The sequence below is a fragment of the Vanessa cardui genome, chromosome 22, assembly GCF_905220365.1.
Source record: "Vanessa cardui chromosome 22, ilVanCard2.1, whole genome shotgun sequence".
NCBI lineage: Eukaryota > Metazoa > Arthropoda > Insecta > Lepidoptera > Nymphalidae > Vanessa > Vanessa cardui.
The window spans coordinates 37,287-57,284 of NC_061144.1; the positions used below are offsets into that span (position 1 = coordinate 37,287).

At 37.7% G+C, this 19,998-nt stretch overlaps 1 protein-coding gene and 1 pseudogene across 1 annotated transcript in view; one reads left to right on the forward strand and one right to left on the reverse strand.

The window, feature by feature from the left end:
• LOC124539314 (beta-1,3-galactosyltransferase 5-like) overlaps positions 1-9,212 on the reverse strand; it is a 21,601-nt gene extending 12,389 nt beyond the window's left edge. The window contains exon 1 of the mRNA XM_047116673.1: positions 8,990-9,212. The gene's annotated coding sequence lies outside the window, so the exon portion shown is untranslated. The remainder of the gene's footprint in view (positions 1-8,989) is intronic.
• LOC124539161 overlaps positions 1-19,780 on the forward strand; it is a 26,670-nt pseudogene extending 6,890 nt beyond the window's left edge.
• The last annotated feature ends 218 nt before the right edge of the window (positions 19,781-19,998 follow it).

The following is a 19,998-nucleotide window of genomic DNA, read 5'->3' on the forward strand; positions in this document are numbered from 1 at the left end:
CTTGCATCAAATTAAGTTATTGTTTTATGTTTGAAGTCAGTGCCCCCCGTGGCCGCCGTCTCTGGCAATTAGTTGCGACACCACCGCCGACATCAGCAGCGCGACCGCAACATCATGAGCTTACAATTATCACTTGTATATAACGTGACTCGCATTTTCTGCACTTCTCTTAAATGAATCTTTTAAGACGGCGAAATATATGATGACGACAAAAAATAAAATATATATACAACGCGACAACAGCTTTGGGCGACAACAGTCAGTCGTCAACCTAGGCGCGGCATTGGTTACCTAAATTCATATTCATAAGTACAATTATGGTCAAATTATAATTAAAATCGATGCAGTAATCCCTGGACCAAACTAAAAAGGAAATTTTTCGGCAACGCCATAAAATAGGATGTGTTCCTAAAGTTTTACTTAAATTACAAAAGTATGGCACATTGAGCATAGTGGTGTTCACTTTTTCTATATAAATTAAGAAATATGTAATTTTCAGTTTACATCGTCCATGTGGAACTCATTTACTGCAGGGAATGCTGGCTGTTCAACCATTCATGTTATCTGCGAAGAAATGTGGGCCGTCAACAACACAGGCGCAAGCACGCCAACCGTTCGCGATAATAGTATAATTGACAGAATAACATTCTCGTTCAGAGTTTCTGCAGCACACTTTGTAAAATAATGTAACGACCGGAAATAGTTAAGTCATGACAAAACTTTTTATTACATTATAATTTCATCCGTAATTAATTGTGTAATTACGATCCACACAAAACATGAAATGACGTAACAATGATAATTAGAACTTCGATATATAATTAGGCGCATTGCATAACGGCCCGCTGCCGCTACACGAGACTCGAGGAATCATTTCAATCGCTTTTGTTTTCATTTGTCTGATTTGGTAAAGCATCACCAGGGCATGTGCATAGTCACTGACTCTTTTGCGGGGCAGCGTATATACGATTTACAACAGAACCCAGACAGCGATCAAATTGCCTCTGTTGCCAAACTTAAAAAAAAATGTTTAAGAACGCTTGTGTGCGAAAGGTTATTATACAATTAGTGAGTTCATGGTTGATAGCACACCTTACGAATCAAACGATCGCCTCCTGCCTAATTCTTTGATATTGAATATTTGTAGATAATCACAAATTGACAAAAAAGGGGGTCCCTTTTATGTCAATTCTATTGAGTTAATTTCGCCGGTTCTTCTCAGGTTAGAGTTTTTTCTCATCCGAACCGGTGGTTATATTTAATTTGACAATCAATAAGTAAGTGTCACACCGAATCGAGGCATTTGATTCAATTTGTGTCAATATCTAACTTTTCTCTCAACCATGAAGCCCTGAACATAACATTTGTAATTTCTTTACATATGTAAATAATTTCGTTTCTGTCGTTAAGTTTCAATGGATGATAATTATAACAACTCGTGGGCAGAGGTGAGTCGCGGCTATGAACGTGCATTGCAGAAGCTCGCCAATAATCCACTTGCACTAATTTAACGTGGCATTCACCCTAGAGCATATACAATTCAGATCTATTTATTTAAGAAATATAGATAGGGCATCGAGTATTGGGCCATCTGATGAAGTGAAGTGAAGTGGTCACCACGGCCCATAGACGTGGGCCCTATAAGAAATAATAACCATTCCTCGAGTCGGCAGAGCCGAGAGTTGCATAAAGCAGTGATGTATAAACAAAAAACGTAACAACCCCTAAACATCTCACAGCTAGACAAAAACGTCCTCTTAAGGAAAAGTTTTGATTTTTATTATAAACGCAACCGAAATGGAAATTGTTTGCAACCACTCCATGACTATGACTTTTAATTTAGAACATTATTCGACATGATCATGAATCTCACCCATACTTGGCCGGGTTTGAACTCTGATTTCTTGAGAGTACCAGTATTTTGGCCACGTCACTTGTTCTAGCTACAGGTAGCGGCGGCTCAACGAGTACATATGGATACCTATCTAAAGTTGGCGAGCGGACTCGTGTACACGCGACAAAATACAGTTACGCTAAAGCGTTCAAATTTGCTATCGCTATGAGTGTAACTAATTTGCTTCTCTGTGACGAATACTAAGACATTGACTTACACTACTCGGCAACGCCGAAGGCCTCTTGGGACTCTTGAGATATCCTTTTTGACAAGGTTTTTTACAATTCTCACCGTCGTCGTTTGATGTCGTAATCAATACGTATTTCTTATTATAACCAACGATCGAGCATTAACAAAAGAATTAAAACATTAGTGGCTCGTTCAACCGTAACTTCCACCGCCTAGGTCTTGTGACCGAATTATTCATTGAGGCATACCAGGGTTGAAATGTACATTTATGTAGACTTTGCATGTTCGCAACAAGTTGTGGGGCGGCCTTTAATAGTAATAAAGAATGTACTACACGGGCGGTCGCCTTTTTACTTTGAACTAAATATACATAGGAACGTAACAATTACTGAATCTCGACTGACTCACCGGAGTGGTCCTAGTGCACACCACGGGCGGACGGACGAGAGTTTGCGTACACGGAAAGTGAAATTAAATTACGACTAACTGTAATGTCGTCCGATTATAAAGAGACTAAATTAAAATAAACTTGCCAACGTTAATGTGCAACGCCATTAAACTGGCTACCTGTTTCGACGCGTACTTCTCACGTGGAAATTAATACCCATGGGATGATAAATAATAATGGTTCTCTATTTAAAATTTCTTTTTTCAATATCGAGTATCAAAGTTGAAACTTCTTGATAAGAAATTTTAAGATTGTGTTAATTTTTCACATCTTTCCAGAGGATAATGTTTCCCTCATCGCCTCACCGGATCAGCGGATCCGACATAAGCTCAGAGCGCTATCGCGGCGCTACACTTGCTCTAATATTTATCAGCGGCCGTGGCTGAGGTGGACGACCAGTACCTACTAGAACAGGTTTTTATTTTATTTGTTGCGCTTGCGCAGAACACGCGGCCAGAGATACTCTGACTAACACATTACGTCAACTTAAAGCATCTACTTACATTAAACAAGTAATTTATATTTAGTTTATATTGCTTTCAATTGAGTACGTAGGTATATATCTTTATTTTCATTTCAAATATCATCTTATAGATATCAGTATTTTGATGCTACTAATAATTACGGAATTTAGAAATATATATGTGCGTTAACCTTAGCATAGTAAGTAATATGCTACCATCCTCCATAATTGAACATTTTTTTAAGATCTATAAATTCCCTTACTCCTTGGTCGAATGGGTGAAAATCCTTTGAACCAATGGCATAGAAGATGGTCTACACTAACTTTAGAAATTGATTCACGACAGTAAATGTGGATGTTTATAAGTGAATGTTAATATTGAACATGAATATGTTTTTATGCGGGGAGGTTGCTTTCTTGACTGTCGGATTAAAAGCAGAAATCTCACATTTAGAATAATTTTTGAAAATATCTTGAAACATTCTATTTTGAACGGTATGATCATAATCCCAACATTGAGAATTGACAATCTACAGTGAAATATGTCAGCTATTTAAGCTGAGAATGCGTCTTGTCGATAGACAACTAGAAATGATGAGGTACGTGCATTAAAAATAGTAGGTAATGTGGGTTACACTAGAGTCTCGAAAGCGGCAAAGTAAAAATAAACTGCTGCTATGTCGGTGATCGCGAAATTACAAACAGAAAGAATTCTGAGGAGTTAAGTGCAAACTTGGGTTATAAAGAGTTACATAAAATAATTTTCTATTATTTTATTTTTCTGATAATGGGATATCATGTTCTACGAATATTTTCATCACGTTTCCCCTTACCAAAAAGTCCAATTACGATGCATCGCACTCTCACGCAGTCGACGACAGCGGCTCGCAGCGATTTATTTATGTTAATTACATACATATATATTATAAAATACTGACTGAATAATTGTATTCCATTTTAAATTATAATTGCTAGTTCTTTTAATGCTTTGACAAATTTATATTATGTATGGACTAATCTGTCATTAAAATCCTAGCAAATATAGAGAGAGCGCGTCGAAGCTGCCTTAAATATTCCTTCAATATATGTATTTATATAAAATTAAATATATTAAAGGCTTGTACCGCGATGGTCTTCTACTTATAAATAAGAACCTATATATACTGCTTAGAGTTCCATATTGCTAACTTAAAAATTTACGAGCATCCATACAAACTTTCCAGTTTTCCTAAAGCGTGATGAATTTCCAAACCCGCTGACTGTGTCCTTGTCTTTGTCACCTGTGTGTCTTTGTCAATCAGACACAAGCTTAAACACCGCAAAATTCTGTGTTTCTAACATAAATATTAACGAATTTCGGTAAACTCTTAGTCCCCATTCAACCCTTTAAAGCAGATTAATGTTAAAAGTATGTTTTAACATTAATCTACTACAATTGTTCTTAATGTACATAAGGAACTTCTATGAAAAATTGTATCCCGTTAGATCCACCGGTTCAGTTTTTCGTTTTGTGTCTGGCAGTCATTTTAAAATTTAATTAAGTATTTAAAAGAGTAAAAAATGTTAACTTCCTTACCGCTACTTTCGATTGAAAATAATGTATAATGATATATAACGAGGACAATAATCCAATAAACCGAAACAGAATTACGAATGTTTGGCAACAGTGCCAATTCGGGTCGGTGCGCTGCACGGACGCCAAACTGACAAGCAATGGAATCGACACTTGGTCTCGTATGAATACCCTCATGACTCGTGTCAGGTTGATATACTCTGTAGCTATATAATAGCGAAGCTGTGGGAAAGTTCTTTCAATCGACATCTACAGGATAATGTAATTTAGTAACAATTTTCCTGTCAGATCGACAAACAAATAAAAATCTCCCTTCGACCGGCGCACTCAACTCGTCGGACAGAAGTGAGCCGAGCCCGCATCACTGTCCAACTGCAGCTCGCAACGCAACGCCCCGTGACTGTGTCCGTCTGGATCAATGTTCGGTTCCATATTTATTTGATGTCATACGGATGTTTGTTTTGATGTGGGCTGAGTGTCTGTTGTATGGAGTATACGTACAGTTTACAAACAGTCTAGCCTAGTGAGAGCCATTAAGTGTCGAGCAACTTGTATATTAAAAAGTACTTTACTAAAATATAAAATAGGCAATGGCCACGGAGTCGGCCGCTTGTTCGTATCTATTGTGGTAGTACTCCACTTCTAGTACTTCAGACAAGCAAACTTTTTGTATAATGTTTTATTTTGTTTCTTATCTTTTTAACTAGTTTCCAGAGCTGTCAAACCACAGACCAACCGTTCCATTATAGTTTCTTTCTTTGCTAAAATATTGTACGAATAGAGCGCATTGATTCATGAGGGATCTGAAAAGTGATAAATTTAAGTAGTTGATGAAATATATGCGATTAAAAATGCAATTAATTATTACCGATAACGACCTCGCTCTTATCCGCGGATTGCCTCGAGTCACCGAGTGTGACCGATAGCCTTGTCTCCACTGACAGACCTTAGTCTTTCTTACAATAATTACGAGTAGATCATATTCGCGCTGCCGGTCGCGTCCGCGTAAAGTTAAAAATAATATACAGTGAGTGTTCTGTGCGACAAATTGTCATAACTCCAAAAACGTATATGATCTTATTCATTTGTCTCTATGTGCTATGAAGTATGGGACTTTGAATGACACGGAGTGAATATTATTTCTTAATCTTAGTAATATCCCCTCCAGATGACAAGCTCAAGGTCTGCGCTGATTATTATCAGTCAAGACTATAGAACATGGAATTAAATAACAGTCAAAAATCACCTCAACTACATAACGAGAGCAAACTTACATAAGTGTACAATGTATTTCAAAATAAAATTATCATATTTTTGATAGCTTTCACTGATCATATTCGTTGTTTAGTTTTCCTGTCGAGTTTATGATAACATACTATCGTAGCGAATAATGATGAAACGCCACTTTTGTTTTAACAATTTAATATGCACAAGCTGTATTATTTATTGAAGTGTTCTCAGCAGCTTTTGGTTTTACAGAGTTTTAAGACTTTAATACATGACGGACTTTGTATAACTCGTGTAATTCATGTGTTAAGAGGGTCCATCTTCAGTTTTAGACAAATGTTTAGTCAGTCCCTGAATCAATTTGTCAATGTACACACGACCCTGTCCTCGTCACCGTGTCACTTTTACGCGAACGCACAGATACGAGTGCCGATGGTCCCACACGCGCACCGCACGGCGCGCCGCTCGCGATCCCTCGTGTCAATTACCTATGAATAATGTATAAATAATAGGAGGTGCCGGCCATAAGCTCTGATAAAAAACATAATTACGTTCGTAATAACGACTGTCTATAATTTCCATCCAGTACAAAATGTACATTTTATTGTAATTGCGGCGATAGGACTTCTAGTTCTTCATAATTTGGAGCTCAATACATTCATCTCGGTTGAGTCGCAATTATTGTCCGATACTATTTTTTCAATTGAATAAAATGAGTCCTTAAAATATGATTCACTTCGATCAATTCCGTCGAATGAACAAAAAAGAGAACTTGTAAAAACAAATAAAAAAACATTGAAATGGAATTTAATGTAAATGCTAAAATAAATATGAAAAATACTTCTAGGTAGGTGTTTCCATTAGTGATTGGTAGCAAGTGGCCGGGCTAAGCTACACTCATGCGAATAAATGATTGTTTACGTTAACACGAAATAAGAGCAGTAATCATCTCGCTCTTGAATATCATATAACGTATTTCCTCCATTCACATTTTTTCAAGGACTTATTCTATTTTTGCTTTCGGTAAATTTAACATCATTGATCTTTAATTTAATCAAAAATTGCTTAATTACGTCGTAGGCAGTGAGGACACTAATCGTTGCGGCGCGTCCGTCTGTCGCACTTGCGTATCGTGGCCGAAACTAAAATAATTGATAGTAAGGTTAACAGAACATCGCTTCGCACAGGTATCTACTATTCACCTTAACAAGCTTCGCCAGATCAGTCTCCCTAGTACCACTTCATAGCGAAGGCAACAAACTTTTACACTATTTCCATTATACGGATTTGGATACGAGCTCTATCGGTCTTCTCGTTCGTTTATGATGTATCACGCCAATCAATAAGCAGGGCATGACTTCGTAGGGTATAATAACGCGTTCCCTTCGCTGTCTTCGCTATACTATCGCCAATAATCAAATAAATTATAGTATAACGCCACTACTTAAGTGTGCTCCTATAATTTTTCAAGTTATTTTATTTATTTAATTCTAGCTTTCATATCTTGTCAGGTATTTCACTTATTTTATAATCTTTGATAGCCTTCTTCAAAGTAAATTAATAAGAGACTAAACTATATACCGATGTTAGACCAAATATAACAGAAAAATCAAATACTTATATAACAATATATACCAGTAAACTGTATCTTGTTCAATGGCGACTGTAAAGTAACTGACTAAAACGGCTTGTGTTATTTTAAAGAGCGGCGGCTTTACGAGGCGGACGTGGCCAAGTCAAGCAGTTTTAGATTAACTTATAGATCACAAATGTTAAATTAATCATAAGCAAAAATATAATTATATTATTTTTATGTTGGTATAGTCTGTCGTGCCAATTGTTTCCTTTCAATCCAAATGTAAAAAAATGATGCAATGCAATTGATGCTAATTCTACACTTGCTAATTCAGACATGTGGAAACAATGCACTTACACAATATTACTGAAAACTGTTCATACCTTTGTTATCTGAGAATTTAATCGAATAACACTCCTGGAGTGTGACCAGACCACACAGACAGCCCGACATACCTACGACACTAATGTTCATGTTCTGTTATAATGATAAACTATTGATTAGCAATATTTATTATTTACAAAAACTGCATGATCGTGTATCGTGGTTTGTAATGATTTGACCAACTAAGTTTACAAAACATGTCCGGCTTGAAAACATTATTTATATTTTATTGTGAAACAAGCTATCTAATCAAAGAATGGTGTGTGAATTTTAGGACTTAGAACAACTTCACCATCTTTATTCAATACATAAGTTACTCTTTCTCATCACTAGTCCTAATCTAGCAACAGTTTGGAAAGAAATACCTCAGATCAAAGAAGTATTGATGGAATAAATTTGTCAAATTGTATATGTTTCTTGCGGCTTGCAATTGACGTATAAATCCAAAAAATATTGTTTAGAAATACTTGTTGAGTTGACCGGCAATAACACTACTCTAACAAAATCAAGATTAAACATAGAAAATTGGTTTCTATCTTAGATTCACAAAAAACTGGGAGAGGCCTTGAGCCACACAATGGTCTCAATATCAGACAGTTTCAGGAGTCTGTCCTTGATATTGGATATTGTGCTGAGACATTAACCTTGTCTGATCAAACTGTAATATTTATGAAGAAAAATATTACAGACAGGTACATACATATACAAGAAAAAAACCATACATAAATAAATTTAATTTAAGATCCTATCAGCTAAGTATTCTATCATCTATGATTTACATTATTATTGATGATGATACATTATTGCATGTGTAATAAATATTTGTTGTTATTAAAAATACATGTTTATGTTAAAAAAATATCTTAAAAATACATAACTGTTTTAACTATAAAATAGTGATTGAAAGCTTAATTTTTTTTTAATTCAGTTGTATTATCTTATTGGAAATTTAACTTTTTATATTTTAATCTTTAGAAAGTAAGACCTAAAATGAATTATCATTTATGAAGACAATTTCATAAAAATAAATACATATATTGTACTGTAAAAAAATATTATTGTAGTAGAAAAGCTTGTATAAAATTTTAAATTTACAACTCTTGAATTCTTATTGCGTATGGAATAAATATTAAACCGCGGCCAAACATTAATTACGGAAGACTAAAACCACTTTTGAGTAGCAATTGTTTTGTAATAGAATTGTCAATTTTTAATGATTAAATATTTCGACTTACCATAATAAAACACGGAAACAGAAAGAAGCGACGATGAAAAGATCCCTTCAGTAAATCACTAATTGAAACTTAACTGATGTCTACATTACACAGATTGAATACGTAAACTTCGAAGCCCCACGACCGCTAGAAACTAGTCTCCAATGAAACGCCACCACCCTGACTGTAAGCTTGAGACATGAACGAGCCACCGCCACCCAAGCTCCGCCGACCCGAGCTATTCTTTGACATATTTGACATTGACAATTATTTGACAACTCGAGTATGAACCAACGTTTCGTTTTTGCTAAGGTAAGTACTTTGTTTACTAATGTTAGCACATTGATAAATTTTTCTATGTATCTTTTTATAAAGATAGAAGTTGTAATAGGTGTCTATTTGAGGTTTAAAGCCTTTTACGTCATTTAGCTGATTAATATGAGAGTAAATAAGGTTTATTTTCATGTAGAATTGTATACTAAACACTGTTATTACTCGCCTTGTGATAGTGCTGCACAATATCAATCTGCATACCATTCAATCGATCGCTATAGAAATTTGTAGATTCATCACATTATACCTACATATAGGACAATGAATATACACAAATCGGATGTATAGAAAAAGATTTCGACAAAGCTATTAGATACACACGCACACACACAGTATAATCCGTATTAATTATTTATTTATTGTGTGTAAATAGAAAAATGTTTATAGTAATTTTGATATTGTAAAATTTATAAAGATTTACAACGGTATTAGTAATTTTTATTTTATTCATAGATTTAGTCAACCATCATATTTTAAAACGTAATGTTTAAATATAACTTTATGATAATATGGTATTTACGTAGTATAAAACATATAATGTCGGTCAAATTGGTCCTAAACTGGCTGACAAAGCTGTAAACGTGAACATTGCATATAAAAATATTAGGACATTAGTACATAGACTATAGTATATTTAGAAACAGCATTGCAGCCCGTACGAAGGCAGGCCGCGTCGTTAGTATGTTACAACAATATATGGATATGGCTTTGAGTATTAATTTATTTAAGTGAGCTCGCAATTCCCAAAGCACTTTAGAACATCGTGTTACATTATTTATTTTTTAATTTAATTAATAGGATGTCAAGTCGATGAAAAACAACTTTGAATGACTTAATGGTTTGACGATTATAATGAACGAATTTAGATAAAGCCGACAAGAAATTCACTCTATTCCTCCACCATTGGTCTATAAACCAAATGCAACTATACAGGGTTATTGATAATTCGACGTATATCCGTTAGGAGGTGATAGGGGTGACTATTTGCAATAATTTCAACGCCCATATATTATTTTTTGGAAATTCGTATTTTAATAATTGTGTAATCTGTACTATGCAATCTTCTACGGGTGATATTAGCGAAACACCGGAAACTAGGGATTTGATTTGATCCATGACATGGAAAACAACCTGCGTTTAATTTGGACCCCTTTTAGGCCGCGAAATGGGTCTCTACTACAATTAAGAAAATGTCGACAGCCATCGCGTTACACTTACTTTCTCTCTGGTATATGATATTTTGTCTCGTAATCTTCTTTATGTAAGTAACTCTTCGAGAAAGATTTCACACGAGAATATTTTTGTACACTTTTGCACTCCAATGAACATGTCATTATGATAGTTAGTAATCCCATTTTGATCAATTTGGCTTCTAATGGTTCAGAGTTCTTTTCCAAACAGGACGCGACTCCTGAATGCGCGTTAAGCACAAATTTATAAAAAATAATCCTTTCAGGGACTTCTTCGTGAGGGTAATAGTAAGAATATAATTCTGCATTATTCACTGTAGAACATGCTGTGTGTGCTGTGCTCTGTTATAGAGTTTCTCAGATTCACTGTTGATACTTTATTTAGTCTTTATTACAAAATGTTTTATTTATAACTTAGCTATTGAACTGTTTCTGTTTTTAAATTTTATTTCAAATTTGTATTAAGTAAGTTAGTTAAGTAAGTTTTTTTTCTGGTCATTTTACTTCGATTGATTTGAAATAATTTCCTTCTTTTTATACATTTTTGGAAAGTTAAAACGGTTATGTTTTTAAAATAATCTGCAGGCCAACTTTTATAATGATTTTTTTAGTTTTTATGGCATTTTTGAGGAAAAAGCTCAAAAAAATATTTAAATAATTTGGGTTTCCGTCTCGCATTTTTAAATTTTGACCAATAATAATTGTTTAAATATTGACAAATATCCAGTGTTTAATCATTCATAAAAAGCAAAAGAATAAAATGATTTTATTTGATACTTTTTTAAATATTTTTTTTGTATTTTTATTTGAAGTTGTATTTTTGACAAATTTTGAACAAAGCTAAAAAACGTGATAACTCAAAAATGGTTCACTTTTGAATTATACATATGGGGGTTAAAATTATTGCAAATAGCCATCCTTATCAATCAATAATAATAACCCTGCATATTGTTTCTCTTGCTGAAAATGAACGAATACTAAAAGTTTATTCTCACAGGGGCAATTATAATTATCTTACCTATCTTTATAGAATTTGCTATCGTTCACTTCTTCTCGTATTTATGCAATTATGTCGCTATTTCTTTGACAAGAAACTTAAGTCGTGGTATACTTATCGGAGAACGGGTGACAAAATAAATAGTAGAACCAATTTATAAGTAAACAATGTATATTTAAAACAATAACAATAAATTATACTTATTCTTAAACTACTACTTACTCTGCTCAATATCCTGTGGGAATCTCGAATTTCGAATTCAAATACATTACAATATTGTTACAAAATACTTTGAAGTTACAAAATACGTTGGATACAAAATTGGGCATACTAAATGCCCAATTTTGTATCCCCGATTCTCGAGCGTATCGTTGAAGGAAAGTCGGATTTTTAACACAATAGGGAACATGCAAATATAATATTTATGAAAATTTTGCTATTAAAATGTTGCATTGCATTTGATAATTTTGTTTTTTTAACAATAATTACGAATTAAAGTCACGTGAAACGGAACGTATTTCAAAACACTAATATAGCGTTCAGTGACGTCACTCCTGTTATGTCTACTTATTTGAGGTTATGTTTGTAAAAAAATTAAATATTAATTGCGTATTTCGAACGAAAATTAATTGCGTATATTTAGGATAAAAATGTAAGTTGGGTTTGTCAAAGCAGACTCCAGATTCCTTGTTTCAGCTTGAAACCACTTTTTTCTCAGTTTTGTTTTAGAAGGTCTACTCAGAAACCATTTATTTGAAAACTTTGTTAAACACATTGGCACAAAACATATGTCAATACGACTTTTATCGGAATATCGAATAGTCCGTTTTAAATTTTTACAAAAAAGTATCTCGAAAGTCGAGAAAAAATGCATAAGTATGAAAACCAGTGAGGACAAGTACGCTCAGTGGGCCAGTGACAGACAGGAGTGACGTCATACGAAATAAAGATCCTTTTTCGTACGAAAATATAAATGACATTTTGAAACTGTATTTTTTGCAGTAAATTAGAGTGTTTTGGATTTTTAATATATTGGGTTCTATCCTATATGGAGTTCTTTAAAATAAACATAAGAATAAAAATAGCGTATCTTCCCGGATAATTAGCAGTAGAACTTTTGTGAGTCAAAGTTAACTAATATACATTTATTAACATTAGAATTAACAACATTAAATGCTTAAATATATATATACAAATATGAACTAAAACTAGTTACTGTATAAATCTTGACCGCGTGGAATGTTGGCAAGAATGCTAACAGCATCTCCCCGGTGAATCGCAATTCCGATCCTCTGTGCAAAAAACGAACCAGCCCTCTTGTCACCAGTGGAGGCAATGAGGCGAGGTGTCATACTTTTGATGAAGCTTTTTGCACCACTATTCCAGGGGCCAAGCATTTCAATTTAAATTAAAAAAATAAAGATGTCACAGAATTCTGGACCTAATCCGAAAACAATTTCATGAAGTTTAGTAACTAAAAACTAATTTTGTTGTTATTAGCAGTAGTTACAAGAACGACATATTTGAAAACGATTTGTCATTTCAATTTAATCAATAGTCCAAGATTTTTAGATATCCGCTCTGCATAAAATCCTTCTACGTGATTTTTCGATTGGATTATGACGGAGGGTGCCTCGCAAGTATAAAACCGAGTTTCTGTCGCCCGAAACCGCGAGCGTTAGCCGCCATCTTGGAAACTCGTTTTTTTGCATGTAAGATACATGAAACGGTAAGTTTTACGTTAAAAACCGAAGACATCTTTTTTGTAGAGAACAAAACAGTCAGCTATAAAAGAAGGATATATTTAGATTTTTTAATATGTTTTAAAATCACTTTTTTGTTTCGAAAATGTAAACAGGAAAAAGGAAATCATTATTTGCAGATACGCCATTGAAAATGTGTCTCATCTCTACTCGTATCTCATAAGCCGCACCCTTCAGCATAAAATTGTATTAAGGGGCGCACACGCGCGAACGAGCGCTGATTGAAAATGAATTGCTTGTTATCAGCGGGTCGCACGCGCGACACAAAGGGATCGCCGCGAGTAGCTCTGGAGCGGCAGTTCGTCAAGAACCGTCCAATGGTAAGCTCGAAGGAGGGAGATGCAGGAGTACAGCCAGTCGACGGGGCTGACGGCCTTCGCTTTGGTCTATTTGACGTTTTTCTTGGACAACGTTCTCCTCACTGTACTCGGTTAGTGCAAAATATTATGGACTGTATCCGAATTGTACAAACACAAAAAATTACAAGCTGCATATCAGATCGATTTCACCTGTAGAGTATTATCTCCGTTTCACAGGCATATTCCTTACACCCTGGGCTATTTATGTACTTGATTGAAACAAGCTGCGATTAGACATATAAGTACTTATGTTCTATAACAGCCAGTGGGTTTAATGTAAGATAAAACTGAAATTCTGTCGTCGCCAGTGCCCATTATCCCGGACTGGGTGCGCGGCGAGTCGCTGGCTCTGTGGTCGGAGCACGGCGCGCCGCTCGCCGCGCTGCTCAACACCACCGTGCGCCGCATCACCGACGAGGACGACGGTACGTACCAGCGTTGTCTATAAGTCCTACTTATAACTAGGCTGTTTAATGTAAGCTTCTTCTACAAAGCACGATTGTTTCTGATACATTCTGCGTCGTGATTCATGAAGCCTTGGATTGAGAAGGAGGAACAAAAGTAATTAGTAAAGTAACAGCCTGTACATTTCCCACTGTTGAGATAAGGCCTCCTCTTCCATTAAGGAGAGGGTTTGGAACATATTCCACCTCGCTGTTGGTGGAATGCAGACGTGGCAGAATATCGATGAAATTAGACACATGCAGGTTTCCTAACGATGTTTTCCTTTTCCGCCGAGCACAAGATGAATTATAAACACAAATTAAGCACACATATATACTGGTGCTTGCCTGGGTTTGAACCTGCAATCATCGGTTAAGATGCACGCGTTCTAACCACTGGGCCATCTTAGCTCAAAAGCGAAGGAGGAACAGCTTAATATAAATTAAATCATGCTATTATTATTTGAATTGTTTTCAGTGTCCAAACATCGACTTCAGGGTACATTAACCTGTCGTCTAGTGCTTTTAGTTTTTCGTGATATTTGTTCCGTAATCTATGGTATACCTATCGAAGCATTTGAACTCTCATTAAGTTAGATCAGAAACTAGATAATTGCCAAGAATCACATTGACTGCGGCTTAGGTAAGGGCGTGGGCACATCGCAGGCGGTGGTGGGCGCGGTGCTGGGGGCGAAGGCGGCCACGCAGCTGGCGCTGTCTCCCGCCGCGGCGGCGCTCACGGCTGCGCGCGGCCCCGTCGTGGCGCTGCGCCTCGCCACGGCGCTGTTGGCGACGGCAGCACTGGGTATGCAACTAACAGGCAGGCAGGCTAGGCAGGCCAGCGGGCAAGTAGACCACGCAATGGCTAGTGGTTACTATCGGCCGTGGACATTGGCTGTACACACAAATCATGTTTGTTCAAAATAGTTACTTCGAACTACCGCACTACTGAAATGAAACTGCGGTTATTCCTCCCAGAAACCCATCGTTCCCAGCCAATAAACATTTTTGTTACTTAACTTCTTACGATATTATGCTAAAAACTCGGATCCCACATTATGGCGGCATTTATTTCACCTCGAAAAACAATGCACGTTACATTCCAGTAATTCATTGCCGCCGCGACAGGAATTTTAATTTGCAGGCATTAGGTGTAAGTACTTGAAAATTAACATAGAAAGTTTATTGGTTGTTTGCGAGCACTCGCGACATAAAAGGTCATACTCACATAATAAATTCATTTGAAATTAAAAATACGAGTGCTTTTAAAATATGTTACACAAAATACATTCAACTTAATATTAGAACTTTAACAACCAAGAACCTCAGTAACAACGGTGTGTACATTGATTTATCTAAACTAATACTTAAAATTATAAAGGTAAAAGTGTCTGTCTGTCTGTCGCTCTTCCACTAAGAAATTGCTGAATCAAATTTGATGAAATTTGGTATGAAGCAAACCTTAACTCTGAGAATGTTCATAGACTACTTTTTTTACTTTTTCACAAAACAAAAAAAAAATACTTTATATTCCTCCCGTACAAAATACCAATTTCATATGTAAGGACCTGATACCTTCACTCGGTAGTTGAGCTTTCTGAAAGTCGGAAAGGTACCTTAATTGTTGACCAGTGAGTTTTGGCTCGTTTAACTACTAATTCTAACATCGGGTGTTAATGTTTTGAAGAACTGTTCCGATGGATAGCCAGTGTTGTTGTTGGATAGCCATGTTATTGACGACCTCCGTGGTCGAGTGGTGTGTACACCGGTTTTCATGGGTACGCCACTCTAAGGTCCTGGGTTCGATTCCCGGCCGAGTCGATGTAGATTACCATTAGTTTTCTATGTTGTCTTGGGTCTGGGTGTCTGTGGTACCGTCGTTACTTCTGATTTCCATAACACAAGTGCTTCAGCTACTTACATTGGGATCAGAGTAATGTATGTGATGTTGTCTCATATTCATATTCATTGTCGTCCCAGTATTCGGGTGGTGCGCCGGCCGCGACGCAGGCGGCGCGCTGTGCGCAGGCGCGGGGCGCGCGGCGCACGGCGGCGGCGCGGCGCTGGGCGGCGTGGCGGGGCTGGCGCTGGCAGCGCGCGTGCTGCCGCCGGAGCGCTCTCACCGAGCGCTGGGCGCACTCCTAGGAGCCGTCGCACTTGGTACATTATCACACTCCTTCGTGTTTTAATAAAATACTCTCTTATTTATAATTTGTGTGTGATTGCTGCGTTTAAATCATAAAAGTTCACTTTACATTTATTACATAATTGTCAACTCGGTATTACGGTTGTTTGTACAGGAGTGTTGGTGGGATACCCGTTCGGTGGCGCCGCCTACAAGCTCTGGAGTCTAGCCGCGCCCTTCCAGCTCATAGCCATCGCCTTATTGATAAACCTCGGTGAAAAGATACACTATTCTTAAATACTTACAAAATTATTTACCTAAAGCACACAATACTTTATTAAGTTAATTGCAGGTTTGCAGTACTTACTCCTTCAAGAAGAGGACGATGAGAATAGGGTGAGTATAAATTGAATTGAAAGTACAAACTGGGTAGGTCGTCACTGAGTGTTATTAGAAGTAATGGATTAGTCCTCGTTAATGTAGGTCTGAGATGTTCAAATCTCCCTATATATCCGATATAAGAGATACCAACTTACGAGTATGAGACCACGGCTTAACCGAATATAACGATAAGTAGATATCCTTGCATAGAATCATCTCACATGAGCATCCAGTAGCTTCCTCTCAAGTCTGTAAAAGTCGCTCAATATCATTATAATACTTATACCACTCTTTTGTAAAAAGATCGACAGGAATTTAGATGCAACGAATAAGACCGGAGAAACGCTAAACAGGAGGCTGGAATGAATAGTAATTATTGTTGTTGGCCGATCAGAGTACACGCGCCATGCAAGGCTCGCAGGGCGCGGCCACGGGCGCGCGAGTGATGTGGGCGGAGGCGCGGCGCGACGCGACGGGCGCGTGCGCGGGCGCCGTGCTGCTGACCACCAGCGTCATGGCGGCGCTCGAGCCCTGCCTGCCGCTATGGATCATGCACAAGTTTCACCCTGAGGTACTGTTTCTCTTTCTTCCATTATTATTTCACACTAAACATTAAACAACTTATTTCAGTTGACCTTGCTCATGCCTATATCTGCCTATGAGAAACAATTTTTTTGATTTGATTGCCTAATCTATTAAGATAATTTAAAGGAAAAAGTACTGGAATAATTTACAATTTACCCACGACTCCAGTCCAAGACCCAGTTCCGCTGAGTAACAGGTGCTTAAACGGCCGACAGCGCTGGGCGCTGGGCGCAGTGTTCCTGCCCGACAGCGTGGGCTACCTGGTCGCTGCGAGCTCGCTGGGCGCCCCGGCGCGGCGGGTCGGGCCCGAGCGCGTCGCCGTCACCGCCGTCGCGTGCGTTGGCTTTGCCGCGCTCATGGCGCCGCTCGCACCCTCGGTGCGTCCCCTGTCCGCCAAGTTCGCGTATTACCTATGCACGTGTAACCGTACGTCCGTAAAACGACCTGAATGCTCAAGTTACATAGTCCTAGAACTCCTAGATAAATGTCCACCGAGATGAACTTACGATATTTATTTACAAAATTTATAACACTCACACTCCGAATAGCGTATTCATACTATACTTTTTATGTGTCATGAGATGATGGTGTCGCCGTGTGCGAAGGTGGGCTGGGTGTCGGTGCCGCAGGCGCTGCTGGGCGCGGGGCTGGGCGCTGCGGACGCGGCGCTGGTGCCGGCCGTGCTGGCGCGCCGCCGCCGCGCGCTGCCGCACCGCGCCGCTCTTCTACAGGCCGCCTCAAGTGCCGCTTACGCTATTGGTAATCAAAACTGAAAGACAACGATGTTAACAATATTGACGGATTGGCGAGTAGACTGAGTTCTGCGGCATTCGCGGTCAAAAAAATTAGATTATGTACCGATGTTGATACGGCTCGCTTAGTATATTTCAGCTACTTTCATAGTATAATGTCATACGGTATTGTGCTGTGGGGCAATGCAGCCGCTATCCATACCATATTTGTGCAACAGAAGCGGGCTATTCGCGCAATCTACAACCTAGGAGCTAAAGAATCGTTAAGGAATAAATTTAAAGAAATCAAGATATTGACTGTTGCTTCTCAATATATATTCTCTAATGTTATGTATGTACGAAAAAATATTAATGATTTCATGAGAAAATGTGATACTCATAACATTGGTACAAGGAACAAACACAGACTTGTTACTCCTGTTACTCGACTGCGTAGAGTCAGTAACTCCTTTGTGGGGCAATGTATACGGTTTTACAACAGGATCCCAGAAAGCGTTCAAAATGCCTCTGTTGCCAAATTTGAAAAAATTATTAAGGAACGCTTGTGTGCAAAAGGTTATTATACAATTAATGAGTTTATGATCGATAGCACACCTTGGGAATGATACGATCGCCTCCTGGCTATTTCAACTCATATTAAATTGTTTATTTATATAATACATAAGACAAACAAAAAAAAAAAAAACCCGCTGAGTTTCTTTCGCCGGTTCTTCTCAGGTCAGGGTATTTTCTTTCCGAACCGGTGGTAGTGTTTCAATTGACCATCAATAAGAAAGTGTAATGCTTCTATATTGAATAAAGATATTTGAGTTTTGAGTTTGAGTTTGAGTAACAGTAGATGTCATCGAAGCGGTTGCGGCTAAATCCTCGTAATGGGGACGTTCCATCACCAGGCCCGGTGGTCGGCGGGCTGGTGTCGTGGTGCGCGGGATTCGAGACCGCGCTGCGCACGCTGGGTGTAGCCAACTTGCTGTACTCCGTCTGCCTGTACCGCTCCCTGGCGGCGCACCCACTCTCTGAGCAGGTGATCTCCACGTTCCGTTTCACGGATAAAAATGTCAAATTGCAATGCTGTGTTGGAACACATTGCAATTTGACTTGAGATCAATGGTACCAATTATAATTTTATAAAAAAATCATATAAATAACTCCGATATAATATTTTTATTCAAATTTAAAAAATACATACAGTTACAAAGCATGTCTTTCCCTTTATAATCTGTTTATAATATAGTATACAGTACAGTATAATTTTAAAGGTTACTTGTTTAGCTCGTAGGACAAGAGGCTCATAGCTCCAAGGACCTGGGTCCAAACTACGGGTCGAATCGAGTCCATCCATAAGTTATAGATTTTTTTTTTGTAGAGGTATTTTGAGTAACCTTCTAAACTCTGGGTTTTTGCTGTTTTTGCATTCACGTACAGCCCTTAATTGGTTCTGAGCTTCAACTATTTCCGAACGTAGGTATTGGATTTACTGTCCCATCGGGTCCTCACATTTGGACTCTTTTATAACGTGAAGCGCACAGTTGACAGTCTCTTGTGAATATCAATCTCACAGTGCTACATTATGGTCAGGAGGACTCCATTATCATAAGTGATTAACAATAACACCGGTGTAGGATGTACCCACCCGTATCATACATGCATGCCTGCATGTTTATGTATAGATGTAGATAATACGAGTTCGAGTACACCTGTATTAAGTTTGTTCATAACACTACCGTCTCTCGGCGGCAGTGGGGCGCCAGCGCGACGCCCGACGACGACAGCGAGGCGGAGGGCGAGGAAATGACGCCGCTGGAGCCGAGCAAGCGCCCGCTGCCTTAACTCACACCGCGACTCACTCCCGTTGGCGACATCTACGTGTCTCATCTACATCTACTTTCTTCACTTACTTTGTATTCTGTTGAAAGTTGAAAATAAAATCTCCTATATTTAAAAAGATGATTATTTTTTTTCATAATCTAAGTAATAAGTTCATGTCTCGTAATGAGCTGAACTCGTATTTGCTGAAACATAGCGTACATTAATTATTTATTTATGTAAATGTACATGAACAAGTTATTATTTTGTCTACCACGGAAACTATTTGACTACGG